General features: G+C 41.3%; 1 long non-coding RNA gene across 1 annotated transcript in view; it reads right to left on the minus strand.

Moving 5' to 3' along the window:
- Positions 1-16,166, minus strand: part of LOC308066267 — a 30,003-nt gene extending 13,837 nt beyond the window's left edge. The window contains exons 1-2 of the long non-coding RNA XR_013929091.1: positions 16,088-16,166; positions 746-15,811 (exon numbers count right to left, since the gene is read on the minus strand). This is a non-coding gene — a long non-coding RNA (uncharacterized lncRNA). The remainder of the gene's footprint in view (positions 1-745; positions 15,812-16,087) is intronic.
- Positions 16,167-16,561: the final 395 nt, after the last annotated feature.

Below are 16,561 nucleotides of genomic sequence, written 5' to 3' on the forward strand. Positions count from 1 at the left end.
GAGCCCTGCATTGATGCAGAACTGATGCTGCTGCCTTTTATTAACACAGTCCCTTCTTCTCAAGCACAGAGGTAGCTCAGGGAGACAAAACCTAACTGCTGTGTGGCAGATGTCCTTGCTTGTTGTAGCAAGGTAGTCTCCAGGTAGGAGACTTGCTGACACACTAAAGCCACACTCCTGCCATACTCCTCTGTTGTAAAATATTTGTGAAACCCTCTTTCTCTGTTATCAAGGAATGGAAATGAAAGCATTCCTGTGGTTTGGATCAGCTTTGGAGCTCTCATCAGTCTTCATTTCAGTCAGCAAAACTCTTATGGTTTTCTTTACCAACAGCTGAGGGGTCAATGATGGCTCAAATGTTTCCTCAGCCATGTCTCTGGCATGGATGATCTAGGCAAATTGTAAATCCCATAACTTTTTTCGTGTGTCTAAAGGATTCCCCATCCAAAGAAGACTCATAGTCTGCCTTTAGATTAGCTTTGCCCCACAATACAGGCATAGAACTGTTTCTGTGGAATCAAAGACCCAGGAGTTATACTTGTTAGGGCTTACTGGCACTGAGGAGATGAACCACCTAATGCATAAAGAGTATTGGTGCTAAAAAGTTTCACACGTTTGTCAAGTTTGCATTAAGACTGATTTCTCAGGCAGTTAATGACTTCACTGGCCTTGTGCTGATACACGGCGTTATTCTTTGGCAGTTAGAAAAAATCATTTCTACCTGCTTGTGTCACACTCCACTTACCAGGTATGCAGCTTTGTATGGGTTTTGCTTCATAGTTGTATGCAGCATAGCTGTTGCTATCTGGGCTGTTGCTCTATGGTCTCCTTGAGGAAAAGGGACTGATTGGAACCTTTAAATGACTTCATGCATTCAATCTCAATCTTCAGTGATAAAGTCTGCAGAAAAGCTGAAATTCACAGAAATTAATTGCTTTAGATTATTAGTGTCGTAAGTAAGCACACAGGAATGACTTGCTGTTGCAGATCTAAATGAAAAATTTGAAGTTGATGAACCTTTGTTTGCCCTGATGTTTTTGGGGAAGGATTTAAATGAGTGAGATAATGTTATACTAGGGCTGGTGATATACAGTAATAAATCCATGTTTCTTCAGAAGTATTTTCCCATAAGAGCATATGATACTCTTATAAGAAAACAAAAGTGAAAATTTTCAATTCTTCAGAGTAATTACCACAAAGAGTTAGGATCCTCCAAGGACTGGAGAAAAAATATATTTGTGTTTAAAAAACCCACAAACATAAACTCTTTTTGACTGTTTTCTCCCAAGTAATTTGGGTAAGGAATAGTGTGAAAGAAGTTTGAAAGAAGTTTAAATGGCTTTGAACTGGACTGATCTTGAATATCATCTCAGTCAGCTAAGATTATAGAGGCAATCTTAAAACTCTTTGAGCACCTGCTCTTGGATGGTGTCTTCCATAAAGCTATATCAGCTCATTCCCATTTCCATAAGAGCAAGAGGGAGCAGCTGCTGCTAGTTGTTTCTAATGCAGGAGTCCTTGGACTCCCTACTGGACTCCCAAGTTCCCATGAAAACAAGCTCCTCACCTAGGGGACCCTACTTTCCCAGCAGATGTCAGGGTGGCTGAAATCCCCCAGCGTGACGAGAGCCTCCAAACGTGATGCCTCCTGTAGCTGGAGTAAGAAGGCTTCATCAATAGGCTGCCTGTGATTTGGCAGCCTGTAGTAGACACCAACCACAAGGTTCCTTTCCTTGTGTCGATCTCTAATTCCTACCCATAAGCTTTCAACCTGCTCGTGGCTATTCTTCAGACACAGCTCTTCACTCTATTCATGTCTTGATGTAGAGGGCAACCCCTCCACCCTTTCTTCCTTTGCTATCCCTTCTGAATAGCCTGTAGCCATCGATAGCCACACTCCAGTCATGGGATTTGTGCCACCAAGTTTCAGTAATGGCAGCTACATCATAGCTTTCTAGCAGCATGGTGGCTTCTGTCTCCTTCTGTTTGTGGTCCATGCTGTGTGTATCTGTGTACAGGCACTTCAACTGGGCTGTCAGCCATGTCACCTTCTTAGAGGAACACACCTTAGTTCCTTTGAGGTGTTTCATTGGTTTTTCCCTGTTGGCTTCTATTAACTCAGGAGCCCCTGGCTAATGTCAGTAAGTCTTCAAGTGTACTGCAGTGTACCCAGTACATCTCAGACCAACAGACTGGGGTCTCTTGCTAGCAACTGTCCCTCCCCTCCAACCTTAGCGTGTCATCCCACAGATTGTCATGGGCAAGCCTGATATTACCCCCCTTCCTCATGAAGCCTAATTTAAAGCTCTGGCAGTCTTAAACTCTGGCAGCTTTTGGCAACTTTTAGGCCCTAGTGAGGAGGTTCTGTGGGAAGGTTGCTATTTTTGCTTTATGCTTTTGGCAAATATGGCTTTGTATTGTTCTCTTACATGTGACTTTTCTTGCTCCAAGTGCAGCAGGGGATAACAGTGCAGAACAAGCAACAGCATTGATGAAAAGCTGAAGAGGTTTCTAGTTCCAGTGTCCCTCAAAAGTCCCTCTGTAATGGTCAACTCCATAAGCCCTACTGTCATTTAAGTCAGATGAGCTGGCTTGAACCATTGTTTCACAGATGTGGAGGCTGTACTTCTAATGAGACTTCGGTGAAAACAGATCCTGAAGAAAAACAAATCACCTGCCAGAATCCTTGCTCTTGGTGAAAAATTCCTAAATGTATATGGAGCAGCACTTGAGCCCTGGTTGGGCTTCCTGGCTGAAGCAAACAGCAAAAGGACTGGAGGATAACAATTAAATTGTGCAAAGGGACAATGTCTAGGGGATCGATTTCCTTATTGATTCATTGCTGCCACCAAAAAGATGAAATTGCTAAGGAAAGCAAAGTTGATCGCTTCTCCTCTATAGATATATGGAGCACAAGAGGTTGTCCAATCCAAATGCCTTCTTCTTGACACACAAACACATACATGTACACACACACTGGTTTGCTCCTAGTAGAAACGATACTCCATACTATGTAATGTTTGCTTGCTGATTTATGTGCTTACAGCCAGTCCCTGCAGATTTTCCACCTGCAGAGAGGGTCTTCATTTGCATGAAAACAGCTGAAAGGCACAGAGCATATTGAGTAGGAAAGAGGAAAAAGAAAGAAAGGCTTCTTCTCTAAACATCAGACGGTGTGTGGGGACAACCAGCTCCTCCTAAGTGTAAATTAAAAGGGCTGCTCTATCATACTGCAGCAATCGGAAGGTTATTGCAATAGCTAGTGATTAGCAATGCACAGGGAAGCTGTATTCCGCAACTGCTTGTAACAAATGAGGAACAGTTTCATACCTGTTAGCCGAGCTCTGTCCCATCAAAATATCCCCCTTCCCTGGAGCGGAACTAGGATAGCAAGAGAAACAGTGTGAATAAGGGCATGGAGGGGCTGTTCTGCAATGATGGCCTTATGCAAAATATCCTTCACCCTTGCTTAGGAAATGTCCAAGATTCTCAGAACACCAGACAGGATTTGAACCTACTTGGCAGAGCATCATTCATGTCAGCTTCCTAGAAAGAGAAGGTAACAGTACAGCTTAAGGACTCAGCTGGTGTTTGCTAATGCTCTCACCAGGCCTGGTATAAAGTGATCTTCAGGGCATGCTCAGTCTATCACTGTTTAATGATGCAGTTTCATTAGCCTGTAAGAGAGCTGTGGGGCCAGTGCCTCATCCTGTCCTGGACTCACTAGGAGCTCACACAGCTCAGTAAGTAATCATCTAGGTAATATTTTCAAAACCTCTGTCTTAGCATTAGTGCCAAGTGTGCAGGAGGAGATGGTGTTGATCTATTATTTGAGAGGTCTGGAACCACCTGAAAAAATCAACATTTTTCAAAGTCCCAAGTACTTTCAAATCTCAGTACTGATGGTAAGTTTCATAGATCCAGGTATCTGTAAACAGCTCACTTTGAAATGGGTAGTTTTGATCTATTAGGATTTATCTAAACCTGCGGCTCACATGAGACTTTACTCTGTGACATTTGACCTCACCTCATCATTATCTCCAAAACACTGGCTACTAACAATTTTTGACAGTTGTCAGCTTGCCTTTATTTTTAAGTACCTGACTGGAAGCTTTCAGTCTCGTGAACAAGATAATAGCATCAGATGATGCCTTGCCATGGTCTGTGTGCATGGTTAGCCTGCAGTTAGTGAAAGAGAAGTTGAGCTTTGCCTCAATATATGAAGGCTGAGAGACCACACATTAGCTCACATTTGCCACAGGGCTGGAATATGTATGTATATGTATGTATACATAGTCACCATGACTCAGCTAGTGAGCAGCCCAGGTGCCTGTTAAAAACAGAAAAAGGAGCACAGCACATTCAGAAAAGGAGGTTCCTGTCAGCTGCCCCAGATGCCCTTCTCTTGGTTTCAGGCCTTGATCACGTATAACTGGCCTAAATCTTGATTGATCACTTACCTATGCCTAACTTGTACCTCTGTGTCAGAATGTTCCCCTGGGTTTTATGGTTATTTCCACTCTCCTAAGGCCACTCCCTCTGAACTTTTCTGAATTAATTGGAAACAGCCTTTGGTGTCTTTTTTCAGGATAATCCTTCTTGTACTGATAAGTAGTGGCTTCTCCAAGGCTCATCAAAATTTTTCTTGCAAATTTTTATGGTTAAGTATTAAATAAGACTGATATAATGAATGCTGGAGCTTAGGTAAAAGTCTCAGATAGAGAGCTAGCTATCTTAGGGTTTGAGGTTGTGGGGGGTTTTCCTGGGGACATTTTGGGTACCTAAGGAAAAAGGCAGTGCTGGGGAAAAGTTTAAAGTGTTTAAAGAACTAAACCAAGGATTTGATTGTGCATGAAGGACAAGCCAAGAGGGAAAAGTCACTTTGTGTTCCATGGGTGGCTAATGAGGAGGATACTGTTGAGGGAGTCACTCAAGCTATTCATAAACTCCACATGGGACTGTAGGGAGAAATTCCCTGATGATCTATCCGCCAAAACTGGCAACTTTTATTGAGCTTTTTATTAGCCTATTTAAGCAGCAGAAGTATCCCATGAAAGGAAGGTGGCAAAGCAATCAAGATGCAGAAAAGCTGTAGTGAAGTAGTAAAAAGAAAACTAAAAGCCAGAGAAGTTAGTGCATTAGATAAAATATTATGCATCATTTTTACTTTTACCACATTTGAGGACGTGTCAGATGTCTGTGCAATACTTCAGACACCTCCAGCTGAACAATCTGGCAACTTGTCTTTGTCTAGGTCAGACAAAGTTTCAAAAGTAGTTTGTTCTTGGACTCATGCCACCTTACTCTGATTTCTCTTGGGAGGACAAAGCAGGTGACTGACAAGGTTGATAAGACTTTGATGTTAAATTTTTGCGATTTCCAAAATTTTCCTGCTAATATAGCACCTGGTTTCCTCTTATATTGAGCTGTTAAGTCAGTCACTGAGCCTTAACATTGTTAACAATAATTTGTCAGGCTTTTTGAACTTTTTGATGCTATCTTTAAGACAAGACTCAGAATATTGTCTAGTCCTAACTGATGAAGATAGGGGAAGAACTGTAGATGTTGATACATCAGCAGATGAAACTCTGGGTAAAAGCTTCCACCAAATGAACAGATCTTATGCTTTGCTGGATTATATCTATAGTGCTTTCTTATCCATGATCTGGAAATTCCTCCTAGCATAGAAACAAGCACAAAATTAGAATGCCACATGCAATTGTTTAAGAATTCATTTACTGTAGTTAATGCAATTGTTACTAATGGACCTTTTCAGGATGCCCTACTATACATCCCTGATTCTGCTGCTCATTACACTAGCTGGATGTGGTATTATTCCAGCTGCAAGACCTGAAGTCCATATCCTGTAATTAAGTATCACCCAGTATGCTCTACTGGGCCTAGCACTGTAACATTGAGTGTAGGAGTGAAGACGTTAAGACTTTGCTCCTCACTAACTCCCATGGACAACTGCCATTTCTGTTGTTCTCTCCTCATTTTCCCTGCCCAGTACAATCTTATGAATCCACATGTACTGAGTCTGGCTGGGATGGAGCTACCTTTCCTCATTGCAGCCTGTACAGTGCTGTGCTTTGGATTTGTGATTAAAATGGTGGTGATAACACACCAATATTTAGCTATTGTTGCAGTGCTTCCACAATGTCAAGGATTTGTCTTTTCCCAACTCTGCCTCCTACAGTAAGTAGGCTGGGGTGATTAATAAGTTGGGAGGGGACACAGGCAGGACATCTGACCTAAACTGACCAAAGGGATATTCCGTACCACATCATGCCATGATCAACACCAAGCTCAAGGAGAGGAGGAAGAAGGGGAGAATGCTTATATGGCATTTGTCCTCCAAAGTAGCCACTAGCATGCAAAAGCAGCTAAACATCTGCCTGCTGCAAATTCCTCCTCTGCTTTGTTTGCCTGCACACCTTTTCTTCACCTATTAAACTATCTTTATCTTGATCCACAACTCTTCTCACTTCCTATTTTCTCTCCATCCCACAGGAGACAGGAGTAAGTGAGTGGCTGTATGAGCGCTTAGCTGCGGGCCAGGGGCCACCCACACCATACAAATGCCAGGCCTTCACAGTGACCAGCAAACATGTTGCTCAAAGGCCACAGGCCGTGGCAGTTGGTTGCAGAAAGCTGTCAAAAGTACAAGCTGGTAGAGCTACCCCTTGATCTCCCTTTGTATTTTAACACCTTGGAAGATTTTTCCTTCCCGTTTATATGTCTTGCCAGGTACATGAGTCCATGACTGATGGACAAAGGGAGAAATTCAAGCTTCCAGAATTATCTAAAATTAGCTTCTCTAGTTCTACTAAACCAAGTGCCCTCTAACAGGTACGATCTGATTTTGGTGGTCCACACCAAGGATCAGCCACTACTAGAAATTTCTCATGCTTAACTGACATCAACCACGTTAAGTGCTTTTAGTCACTGCTGCCCAGGTTTCACAGCTATTTTCTGTGAAAAAGTTGATGTAAAACATGTGACAGTTCTTGGTTTGCATCTGTAGTCAGGAGATTTTGAAAAATTATTCTACTATGCCAATGTTCTTGATTTATTGTCCCAAAAGCTATTTAGTAGGGTCAAATAATCAGCAAAATTCAAATGCAGTGATTTTGCTCTCTCCAAATTGGCAGTCCACCCCTTCAAGTTCAAGCTTGGAAATGAATGAACAAAATACCAGACTGAAGGCTTAGGAAAGGAGCTCTTCCCTTTTAATATCAAAGCTGGAATTCAGCAAGTTGATTACATTGTTCTGTAGCTTTTCAGTTTGAGTATGTACTAAGGCCATTTCCTTGAAGATCCCAGAAGATGAACACACAGAACACTGACTTTTCCTCTGCATATGCTCATGAATTCCTCTCTTAGAGACATTGTCTTTCCTGGCCTCTGTTCAGCCACAGATCCTTCAGGTTTTCTGCACAATTTGCTACTTTGACTAAACCAAGAAAGCATGTTTGCAAGTGTCTGAGAAAAACTACATACAACAGACCCAAGCATAATTGTCCTTGATTTACTGATGTCCCTCAGTCTTCTTGAGGCCATTGCATTGGTTTTTTTACTATGGGGGTGGATCACGAGTCTTCAATGTTATGTAGAAACACACCTTCCCTGTGACCTGGAAAGCTCCTTCAGACACTCTCCTTTGAGGTCAGAATCCAAGAGATGCTCTTGTCATTCTACAGGCATTCCAGTCTCCGAAGCACAAAGGGGTGCATGAGGCCTTCCTAGGCTATAGGTTTCAAAGTTTTGTTCCTAGGAAAGACCACGAACATTTTCAGAACTGTCATCTTGGTGCTCAGAGACCTAAAAACTTTCTCTGCCTTCTTTTTTTCCACTACTTTTTTTGCATTTTTTTGGAACTATGAGTAGGAGAGTTTGCTATTCTTCTGTGCACTTCAGAACAACTTGTCAAAATTAAGACTACCTCCTCTTCTGGTATCTAGCGCATCATAACCTCCATGAGTCTGCTTCTGGCTGCCTGCCTGCCTTTGCTGTGTTTAGCACTGCAAACTGCTGGGTGGGAAAGACTAGTGTTTGTTTCAGACTGCCTGGCACCAGCTTCATAGGGCCATGCTCCAGCTGGCTCCTGCTGTTACCTCCATTCTGTGTTTTGGAACATGAGAGCATCCCACACACGTCAATTACATCTACGACAAATTGTCAGAGGCAGTTCTTTCTTACATGGTCCTTGCATACCAGACATAACAGGTTATCAACTGTCAGTCTCTCTAGGAATGGCCCAAGAGGGTTTTACTTATTACTATGATAGCATTCATGCCACTTAGACATGGGACTCTTCATTCGCTTCCAATCTCCTTGGGGCATATAACATGCTCTTTGGTGATATATGGGTGAATCTACAAAAGGCTAAAAGAGAAGCCTTTTCCCTGCAACTCTCTTCTCAAAATATCGATCTAAACTAAATAAGTAACACAGAAATATCAATACTTTGGACCTTGCTCCAGTACTGTAAATGTTTTGGATTAAGTTTTTCTTCAGTGACTCCTGGCTGGATCATTTCCTATTTTGTCTATTATCCAGGCCACATCAAAGAATTTCAGCCAATATAGCCTACTGGGTGTTGTGGGCTTTCTCACAGGAAAAGCAGGGAGCCATTTGGGAAAGGTTTTGGATAATACATCTCAAATGCATTACTGTGACAGGGCTCCTAGTCAAGCAGTGCAACTGTGCTTGTACAAAGCCACCCCAAAGAAGACCAAAAATCTCTTAAACTCAAAGAAGCTGGATTTTGTCAGGATATTGATTAAAATAGTTAAGCTATTAACTCAGTGACTAGGAAAAACAGCCTAGAAACAATGCTTATACACAGCTGTCTCCCTGACCACTGTGGTTTTGCAGGTAGGCACTTGCTTAAGTGCTTGGTTTCAATCTGCACAATAACTTCTGGATTTACAGCTGATTCTGCAGTGTTTTCTGGTCCCTGGGAAGTGTCTCTTTCCATCACTTTTAAGCCTGGCTGTGGATCCTTCCCACGTTCCTCTCAGCTGTCTCACTGTGTCTCCATGATCCTATGGATCCTTATTTTCTTTTTTGGCCACACCCCCCGGTCTAGGGCATCTCTTCCCAGAGAGGTGTTGCCTCTCCTCCCAGAAGGCTCCACCTAACTTATATTACCAATTTTGAGTGGGCATAAAATGTAAGCATTGGAAAAACTGTACAGAATACTGTCACCATTCTTATTTGGGCTTTCTTTTTGGGTTGGTTTTTGGTTTTGGTTTTTTAACTCTATCCTAGTGGTCTTACTTTGCCAATTATCTGAAATAATTAAGAAAATCACAATCACTGACAAAGGTCAAATTCAAAGCCATATTCAAGCACTCATTCACCATATGAGGTTGAAAGTATTAACCAGCATGAGCCCCTGTAGAGAAAGGGGTCTTGTATGTGTGATGACTGTGCAAAGATTTGAGAAGCAGAGTTTTTCCTGCCAAGGAACAGAAAAACTCTCAGTGGAGTCCCTAGATTATTTTTATTGTTCCTACACAAGAGTGTTTTCAATTTCTTTCTTGAGAGAAAGCCACAGTTTGGACCATCATATAAAATACCTTCTTAGGACAAGAGAAGAAGACTATTGCAAGACTCTTACAGATACCCATTTCTGTCTTTAAACTTGTTCTTCAGCAAAGGCCTGTTTTTAGATTACTATTATTTTAATTCCAACCCTTGTTGTAGGATCCTCCCTAAAATAAATCTTTTTAGTCCAACGCTTGTGCTCCTACCCTGCTCTCTAGACACTGTGTTTCCTAGTAACCAACATCCCTGTACTGGGAGCTCTTGCACATTTTTCACTGTGTCTTGAAAAGGGAAAAAAAACATTTTATTCAATAAATAGATTCTGACAGCAAAAGTGACCTAGGCGTCAAACAAGCAAGCTAGGAAAAAGTGTGCATGCTGTTTCTATAAAGCCAAAATAAGGAGGATGACACAGGGGCAGTTTGTTGAGAAAAAGCTGAAAGAATCGTCAGTTATTTGGAGATAAATATTTAACACAGTAGTTTTCCGAAAGAACCTTGGCTTACAAATGGAACCCTGTTATGGTATTAGTTTACTAATTAATATTAACATTGTTAAAGGCCACTTTAAAGGGAATGGTGAAATGTACTTCAGAGTCAGAAGAAAACATTTTCCCAAGGTCTGTGGGTTGTTAAGATGGACATTCCAACCATATTCTTCTTTTTCCCTCTTCACCTGCTAAACATTTCTGGAAGACCAAAAATTTCTGGAAGACCATAAATTTCAAAAGCAAATTTATGACTGAGATAAGACATTGGCTAATGGCTTTGCTTTTTCATCTCTTGGGTATTATCCATGTTTTGATAAGCAGCTAGATGTTCTGCTAAGAAGTATAGATCATCTCCCTGTTCCTCCTGGTGGAAACAGAAGGAGTCTGGGGTAGGTTTTCACACTGGGACAAGATCTAGGGCAATCATGCAAGAATATTAAACCACTAAATTTACTCTAGCTTAAGAGACTGACCAGTAATTTTGAGGTGTCCTAAATCATTAACTAGGCAATCTATCAGAGCAAGCCACTAAAGTGTAGGGTTTGGAAAGAGAACATCTCCATTGTTTGTTTTTACCATATCTAGTGGAACAGGATCGAAGGCAAAACTCAAGCCCTTGCATACTAGTGTTACTTATGTACTCTGATAATAGCAGTGTTATACCAGTTCATAATTCCTTTGACAGTCTTCTTTAAATGTGGAGCAATACACTTTGTTATAAAAGTTATTTTTAAGGCATTTTTTCTCTCTAAAATGGCATTTTTTCCCTCTAAAATGGAAATGTGTCTATCTGCAATAAATGTACATTTCAATTCTCCAATTGAATCATTCTCTGTTATTGCTTGCACAAAATTTAAAACTATGATCTAAATGTGAGCAGTAAACCGTATATTCAATTCCCTTAACATTGGGATTGTTTTCTAGTTATAAGGAATGGCCACTTGGGAGGAGAAGAAGTTTAACTTAATCTACCTTTGGATAACACACTACTGCTCCATATAATACAGGTAGATCACAAAAAAAACCTCTGAGTGCTTTATGCACAAAAAAAAAAAGAATGGTTTGCATCCAATTCAGTTCATTCTACAGCAGGGGTTCTCAGCCTGTTTTGTATTATATTTTGCAGATGAATGATTTCTTCTCTTGCAGTGGGTCCTAATAATTTCCTCCATAGATGGTGTCTCTGTCATAGGAGGTGCTATATGAAACAGACATATTTTTTTTTTAAATTAGATCTTTGAAGGCGGAGACTAAATTCCAACTAGAAGACATGTCCCTCTGGTCTGCTTACTGTCTTACAAGATTTCAGCAAGGTAAGACCAGACCTGCCTTGCAATGTACCGTCACTCACCTTCAGCCAAACAGGCACCCACTGGGCCTTCCGTTCCACTTGGCAATATGCAAAGCACAGGGCTTTTGCAAATTCCTGACATTTCTCCACAACTCCACCGGCTCCCTCCAGAGTTCCCAAATGCTATGCTATAAGCACCTCACCTAAACTGACTCATCAGTTTCTTTGTTACAATGATTTTAGGCCCGTGAGAAGATGAGCCACCAGGTATTCTTGCTTGCTTTTTATAAAGTTTGTTACAGTGTTTTCGGAAAGCTCATGCAAAAACCTGATTCCAATAGATTTGGAAAAGAGTAGTGCCGAAGCTGAAAGCAAAAGTTAATGGCAAATGACAACATATCGATTTAAATAGTGTGGCTATGTAGTGCATTTCAACATCAACATCTTCAGTTTCCAGCAGGTATGAGAAGGGGAGAGGCTATCTCAATTTAAGACTCATGAATTTGTACCAATCTTTGTAATACAAACTCATATCTCATTTGCTAATGTCAGAAAAGACCTGTGCAAACACTGGGCCGTAAAAATGGAGATGCTGTGTAACAGGACAGAACCAGCAGCCCCCTGTGAGGTGCTGCTGAGAGCATACTGGGAATACTGGCTACTGTTCTGGACACCCTCTTACAAGGTAAATGCAGATGAGTTGCTTCAGAGTCTATTTCCACAGGGATGCTTTGGAACTTCCTTATTATGGGAGTTAATCAAAATTATCTAAAAGTATGAGTTATAAAGTAAATTAATTTGATCTGCCTTCAAGCTCTCCTCCACTTAAAGAATAACATGCCAAATGCCCGAGGGATATGATAACTGTCTACAAGCTTATTATGAATGCTGTTTTTACAGCTCCCTGCATAATGGGGCTCTAGCCCATAACTGAAGCTGCTACCCAATATAAACAAACAAACAAAAAAATGCCTCCTCTATATTCACAGCTATGAAGTACTATCAGAGGAGGAATTATCCACCACATTCAAGAAGAGTATGATTAGATGAAATGAGGCTGGATGATTCTCAAAATGTCCTAATGTAATAACAAAGAACAGTTCCCTTAACAGTGAGCTCAATTACCCCCCTTCAAAGAAATGTGGAAGCAAATGCTGAAGATGGTTTTTGGGAATTTCCAGGAGGTTTCGGAATTAGGATATATGGACAAACAGGAGACTGTGGAGTACATAAACAGCCTTTGGCAGCTCTCAGATCTTTAGTGTCCTTCAAAGAATACCGCTCCCTCTAGGATCACAGGTATGGCTACTTCTCCTGACGTATCTCTGGGCTGAATAGGGGTTAGTGTTACAGAGGCCAGGCTTCCAATTTTTTCTGCTCACATATACCAGACACTATGGATTCACCCAACTGAAGGGCCGTCTATGGAGTCCCAGAAAGCAGAAACCAGAGAAACTCTTCTGCTTCCCAGGCACATTTCTAGCATACAGCAAAGAATGCTCCAGACCTTCAGTAGGCTTTTCAGATGTCTTAGATGGTAGCAAAATACTTCCTACTTGAGGCTCAGAGCAGAGGGAGAATTGTGTCTGAGTGGTCTGAACAGTCTGTTTCCCTTTGCAGTCAGTTCTGCTTGCAAAGAGCTGTCATGCTGACTACAGTCACTGGCATCTGCTCCTGGGTCCGTGTGTCCCATTTGCTGGTCTGATGATCACTGGTCACCGATTAGAAAACTTGGCCAGAGCAGCTACTCAGGGGAGAAGGCCAAAAACTTTATGCAGACAGCCTACGTTTGTCTATGCTTGGGGACAGCACTGTGAGGCAAGTGAAGAGACCAAATCATGGGGCTAGACTGGGCTCCAGGTTATCATGCTATTTCTTTTTCCTGTGTTTCTAGAGGTTGGTGGTTAGTGATTGTCACAGCATGATGTGTAACGGATATGTGGATTGCTGTTGCATGAAAAGCAGGAGGAAAAGGGGGAGATTGTCTTAGATTTTGGCAGCAGAAGCAACCTTTTAGGACCTCACAATTCACTCCTACTTTTCATGGGTCTCTCTGGCCTTCCTCAGTCTACTAGGTGGACTTTTGATCCACCCATTGAACATGGAATTTCTCTTTTCAGGGAGCTCACAAGCACACTGGCAGATCCACTCAGTCATTTGGAATCATAGTTGCTAACACATGGAGCAACATGCTAAGCTCTGTGTATCACTGCAGGAGAAGAATGAAAGAGAAAAGGGTGACGTAAGGATGTCAGTCTCCTGCTGTCACATGTTCTTCCACTGCGCAGGTGGAGCACAGAAGCTCAGACAGCTTACTATGAGATGTCCAGTCCCCCTTTGTGCATCAAAGGCTGAACAAGCTGAAGAGATGGCACCCAGCATTCCAATCCACTTCTAAAAATAACGGCCCTGTAACTTCACTGTGCCTCAGTTTGCCCAGCTGAGAAAGGAGAGGGTGATGTACCCATGAATAAGTCTAATGTATTCATTTTTTAAGTGCTTGGACATCTGCAGAAGAAAGTTCTTTGATTCTGTGAAAGCTCTGAATGATAGAATTACAGAGGATGTATTTGATCTCCTAATCTACTTAACTATGAAATTTCTCCTTGCAATTCCTACAGCAAGTCCATAGCTACTTGATTATCTGGAGGGTGCTTCTTAGAAAGTCTTTTGAGTGTGATTTAAAGTCTGCAGATCATCAGAGACTCTGCCATATTTCTTTTATAAACACTTTAGGGGTAAGCAGTTAATTAGTTAAGTGGAAAGTCATTTAGGGTTAATTACCTTAATTTCATAATGCCTTAAAAATGTCTCCTTTTCAGTCTGATTTTTATTTCACCTAGGAAGAACAATTATCATGTAACAATTCTCAAATTTTCTTCTGAAAGATGTGTGGATATCAAAAGAGGCTGTTGGTGGGTGATTAAAAACAGATCCCTTAAACAGGAAATAGGGGATTTTAATGTGCTGAACTTCAAACATACATTATTGTATATGCTAAAAATATCCCTGTTGCTTATGCTAGCTACTATACAATACGGTGAAATATATCTAGAAAGTTGCCCATACACCTACGTAAGCCTACAACACCCTATAATCAACACATTTCAAGCCACCAAACAGGTCAATCATGTTAGTCATCAAAATAAGCAAATTCTTCTGCTTCCTCAGCTCAGCACACTATGAGAAAACCTATCACAGTCTGACATAGCTTGATGTACCCTGGGACATGCTTCTTTCAAAATATGTTCTACACACTTAATAAACAACATATAAAGTCAACAGTAGAAATCCAACAGTGCATTTCCATTACAGCAGAAAACAAGAGGCAAAGGAAAGGCTGTGTGGGAGGTGTAAATACAGTGACAGTGAGTGATGGAGATTTATACAGCACTGGAAAACTGATCTGAACCTGTTAACTCTTTCAGACTTATTCATATTTTGGTTTTGTGGGGTTTTTTTCTGTCTTCTTGGAGAAGCACCACTTTTGCAAAGAATGTGTAACAATAGTCCTGATTCTCTTTTATTTGATTGCCACAATTTTATTTTTTTTTTACACCAGTATTTTTATTTTTTACTTCTTTGGCTTTTACATTTCAGCATGTTTACAGTTTTTGTAGTGTTTAGCATACACATCTAACGAACAGCTGGAAACTATTTGCAAGTAGAATATCCTCCCCCATTGTATCAAACCTTGATTCGCTGGCTCCCTCAGGAGTAGTTACTGAGCTGAGTTTCATCAGTGGTGTAAATGTGTTATTTGTCTGTGTGACTGCTTACCAGTGATGGCAACAGGTTCTGGGTGAGCCTGCTGTAGAGATCAATGAATCAGGGACACAGCCAATGGAGAATTTATCCTGAGCCTTGGCAAAGCAGCAAGAAACAATTCAAAAAGGACTAATAAAGAGCAGAGGGCTTTTTTTTGTTTGAGTCAAAAAATATTTTTCTTCCTGGAAGCTTGAAATGTAGAAGCAATGGGTTTAGTTTTGAGAGAAAGAGGAAATACCCGCATAGGGACTTCTTGACAAGTTTCATGCAGAAATGCCAAATTCTGATGGCTGGGAAGCAGAGGGTGGATACAACCAGGTTGAAAATAAGATGGTCATTTGGAAGACTGAGGATCATTAATCAGCTGGGAGCAGTGACCAAGGCTGATGGTAATTTCTTCACTTCTGTCAATTTTTTTAAGTAAAGCTCGATATTTTTTTTCTCAGTTAAAGCCAGAATTACTCAGAAAAGTTTACATCTCTAATCAGATGTTAGACTTGGTAACTCCTAATGGTCTCACATGGATGTGTGGTCTATGAACCTGTTCCCTATTGGTATTGGCCTGATATTGCTGCTTCACTGTGTAAAAAAGCATATTTTTATCATCTTTAAGGCTAAAACCATGTTCACCAAGATTAAAGCAACAATCAGAATAACAAATAAAATTTGTATAATTAATATGCATTACTTTAGTAACATTCCTGTTGCTAGGTAGGGCCTGGCGGCCGGAAGATCTCGCGCTGTACGGAAACACAGGGCCCCCCTCCAGATAGCCAACAGCTTTTAATTTATGATGTAAGCAGACGGAAGTGACATTGTAAACCTAGGCTATATAGTGTCACGTCGTTCAGCAATAAACGCCATTTGCCATCCACCACATTGGTGTCTGTGAGCTGATGGACCGAGCGGCCAGGGGTTGGCCACCGTGCCGTTCCTGAACCAGGTCACCGCGCGCCTGTAAAAAAGGCAACACATTCCCAAACCCATTCAGTCATATCAGCTTTGGCTTCACAATTCCTTGTGCTCTTGGCAAAGGAGAGGAGTTCTTGGGTGACCCTTCTGACACATGAAGACGAAAAGGAGCCTTTGGCTGGGATCCTTGATGCAAGCCAGGACCAACAGGACTTGATGAAAGTCTAAAAGCAGAAGGGCAAGTAACAGAATTTGCCTTGACTGAGGCTCAGTGGCAGTCTCTCATCTCATCAGTATGGTGCACACCATCCTGCTACAGCTACGTGAGAAAGGCTCATCTGCTTTCTGCTTGGAGGTAGTCATTGATAATTGCCTTTCATTTTTTTTTATAGATACTACATTATCCATAAATCCAATATATTTACTGTGGAAAAAATCGTGGACGATACCATTTAAAGATCCCACACAGGAGAAAATGGGTGTGATATGTAGGGCTAGAGTAAAAAGAAAGCAGGAAAAGAAAGAGCAACAGTAAAATAAAAACA

This window comes from Falco punctatus (genome assembly GCF_963210335.1).
Source record: "Falco punctatus genome assembly, chromosome: 6".
Taxonomy (NCBI): Eukaryota; Metazoa; Chordata; class Aves; order Falconiformes; family Falconidae; genus Falco; species Falco punctatus.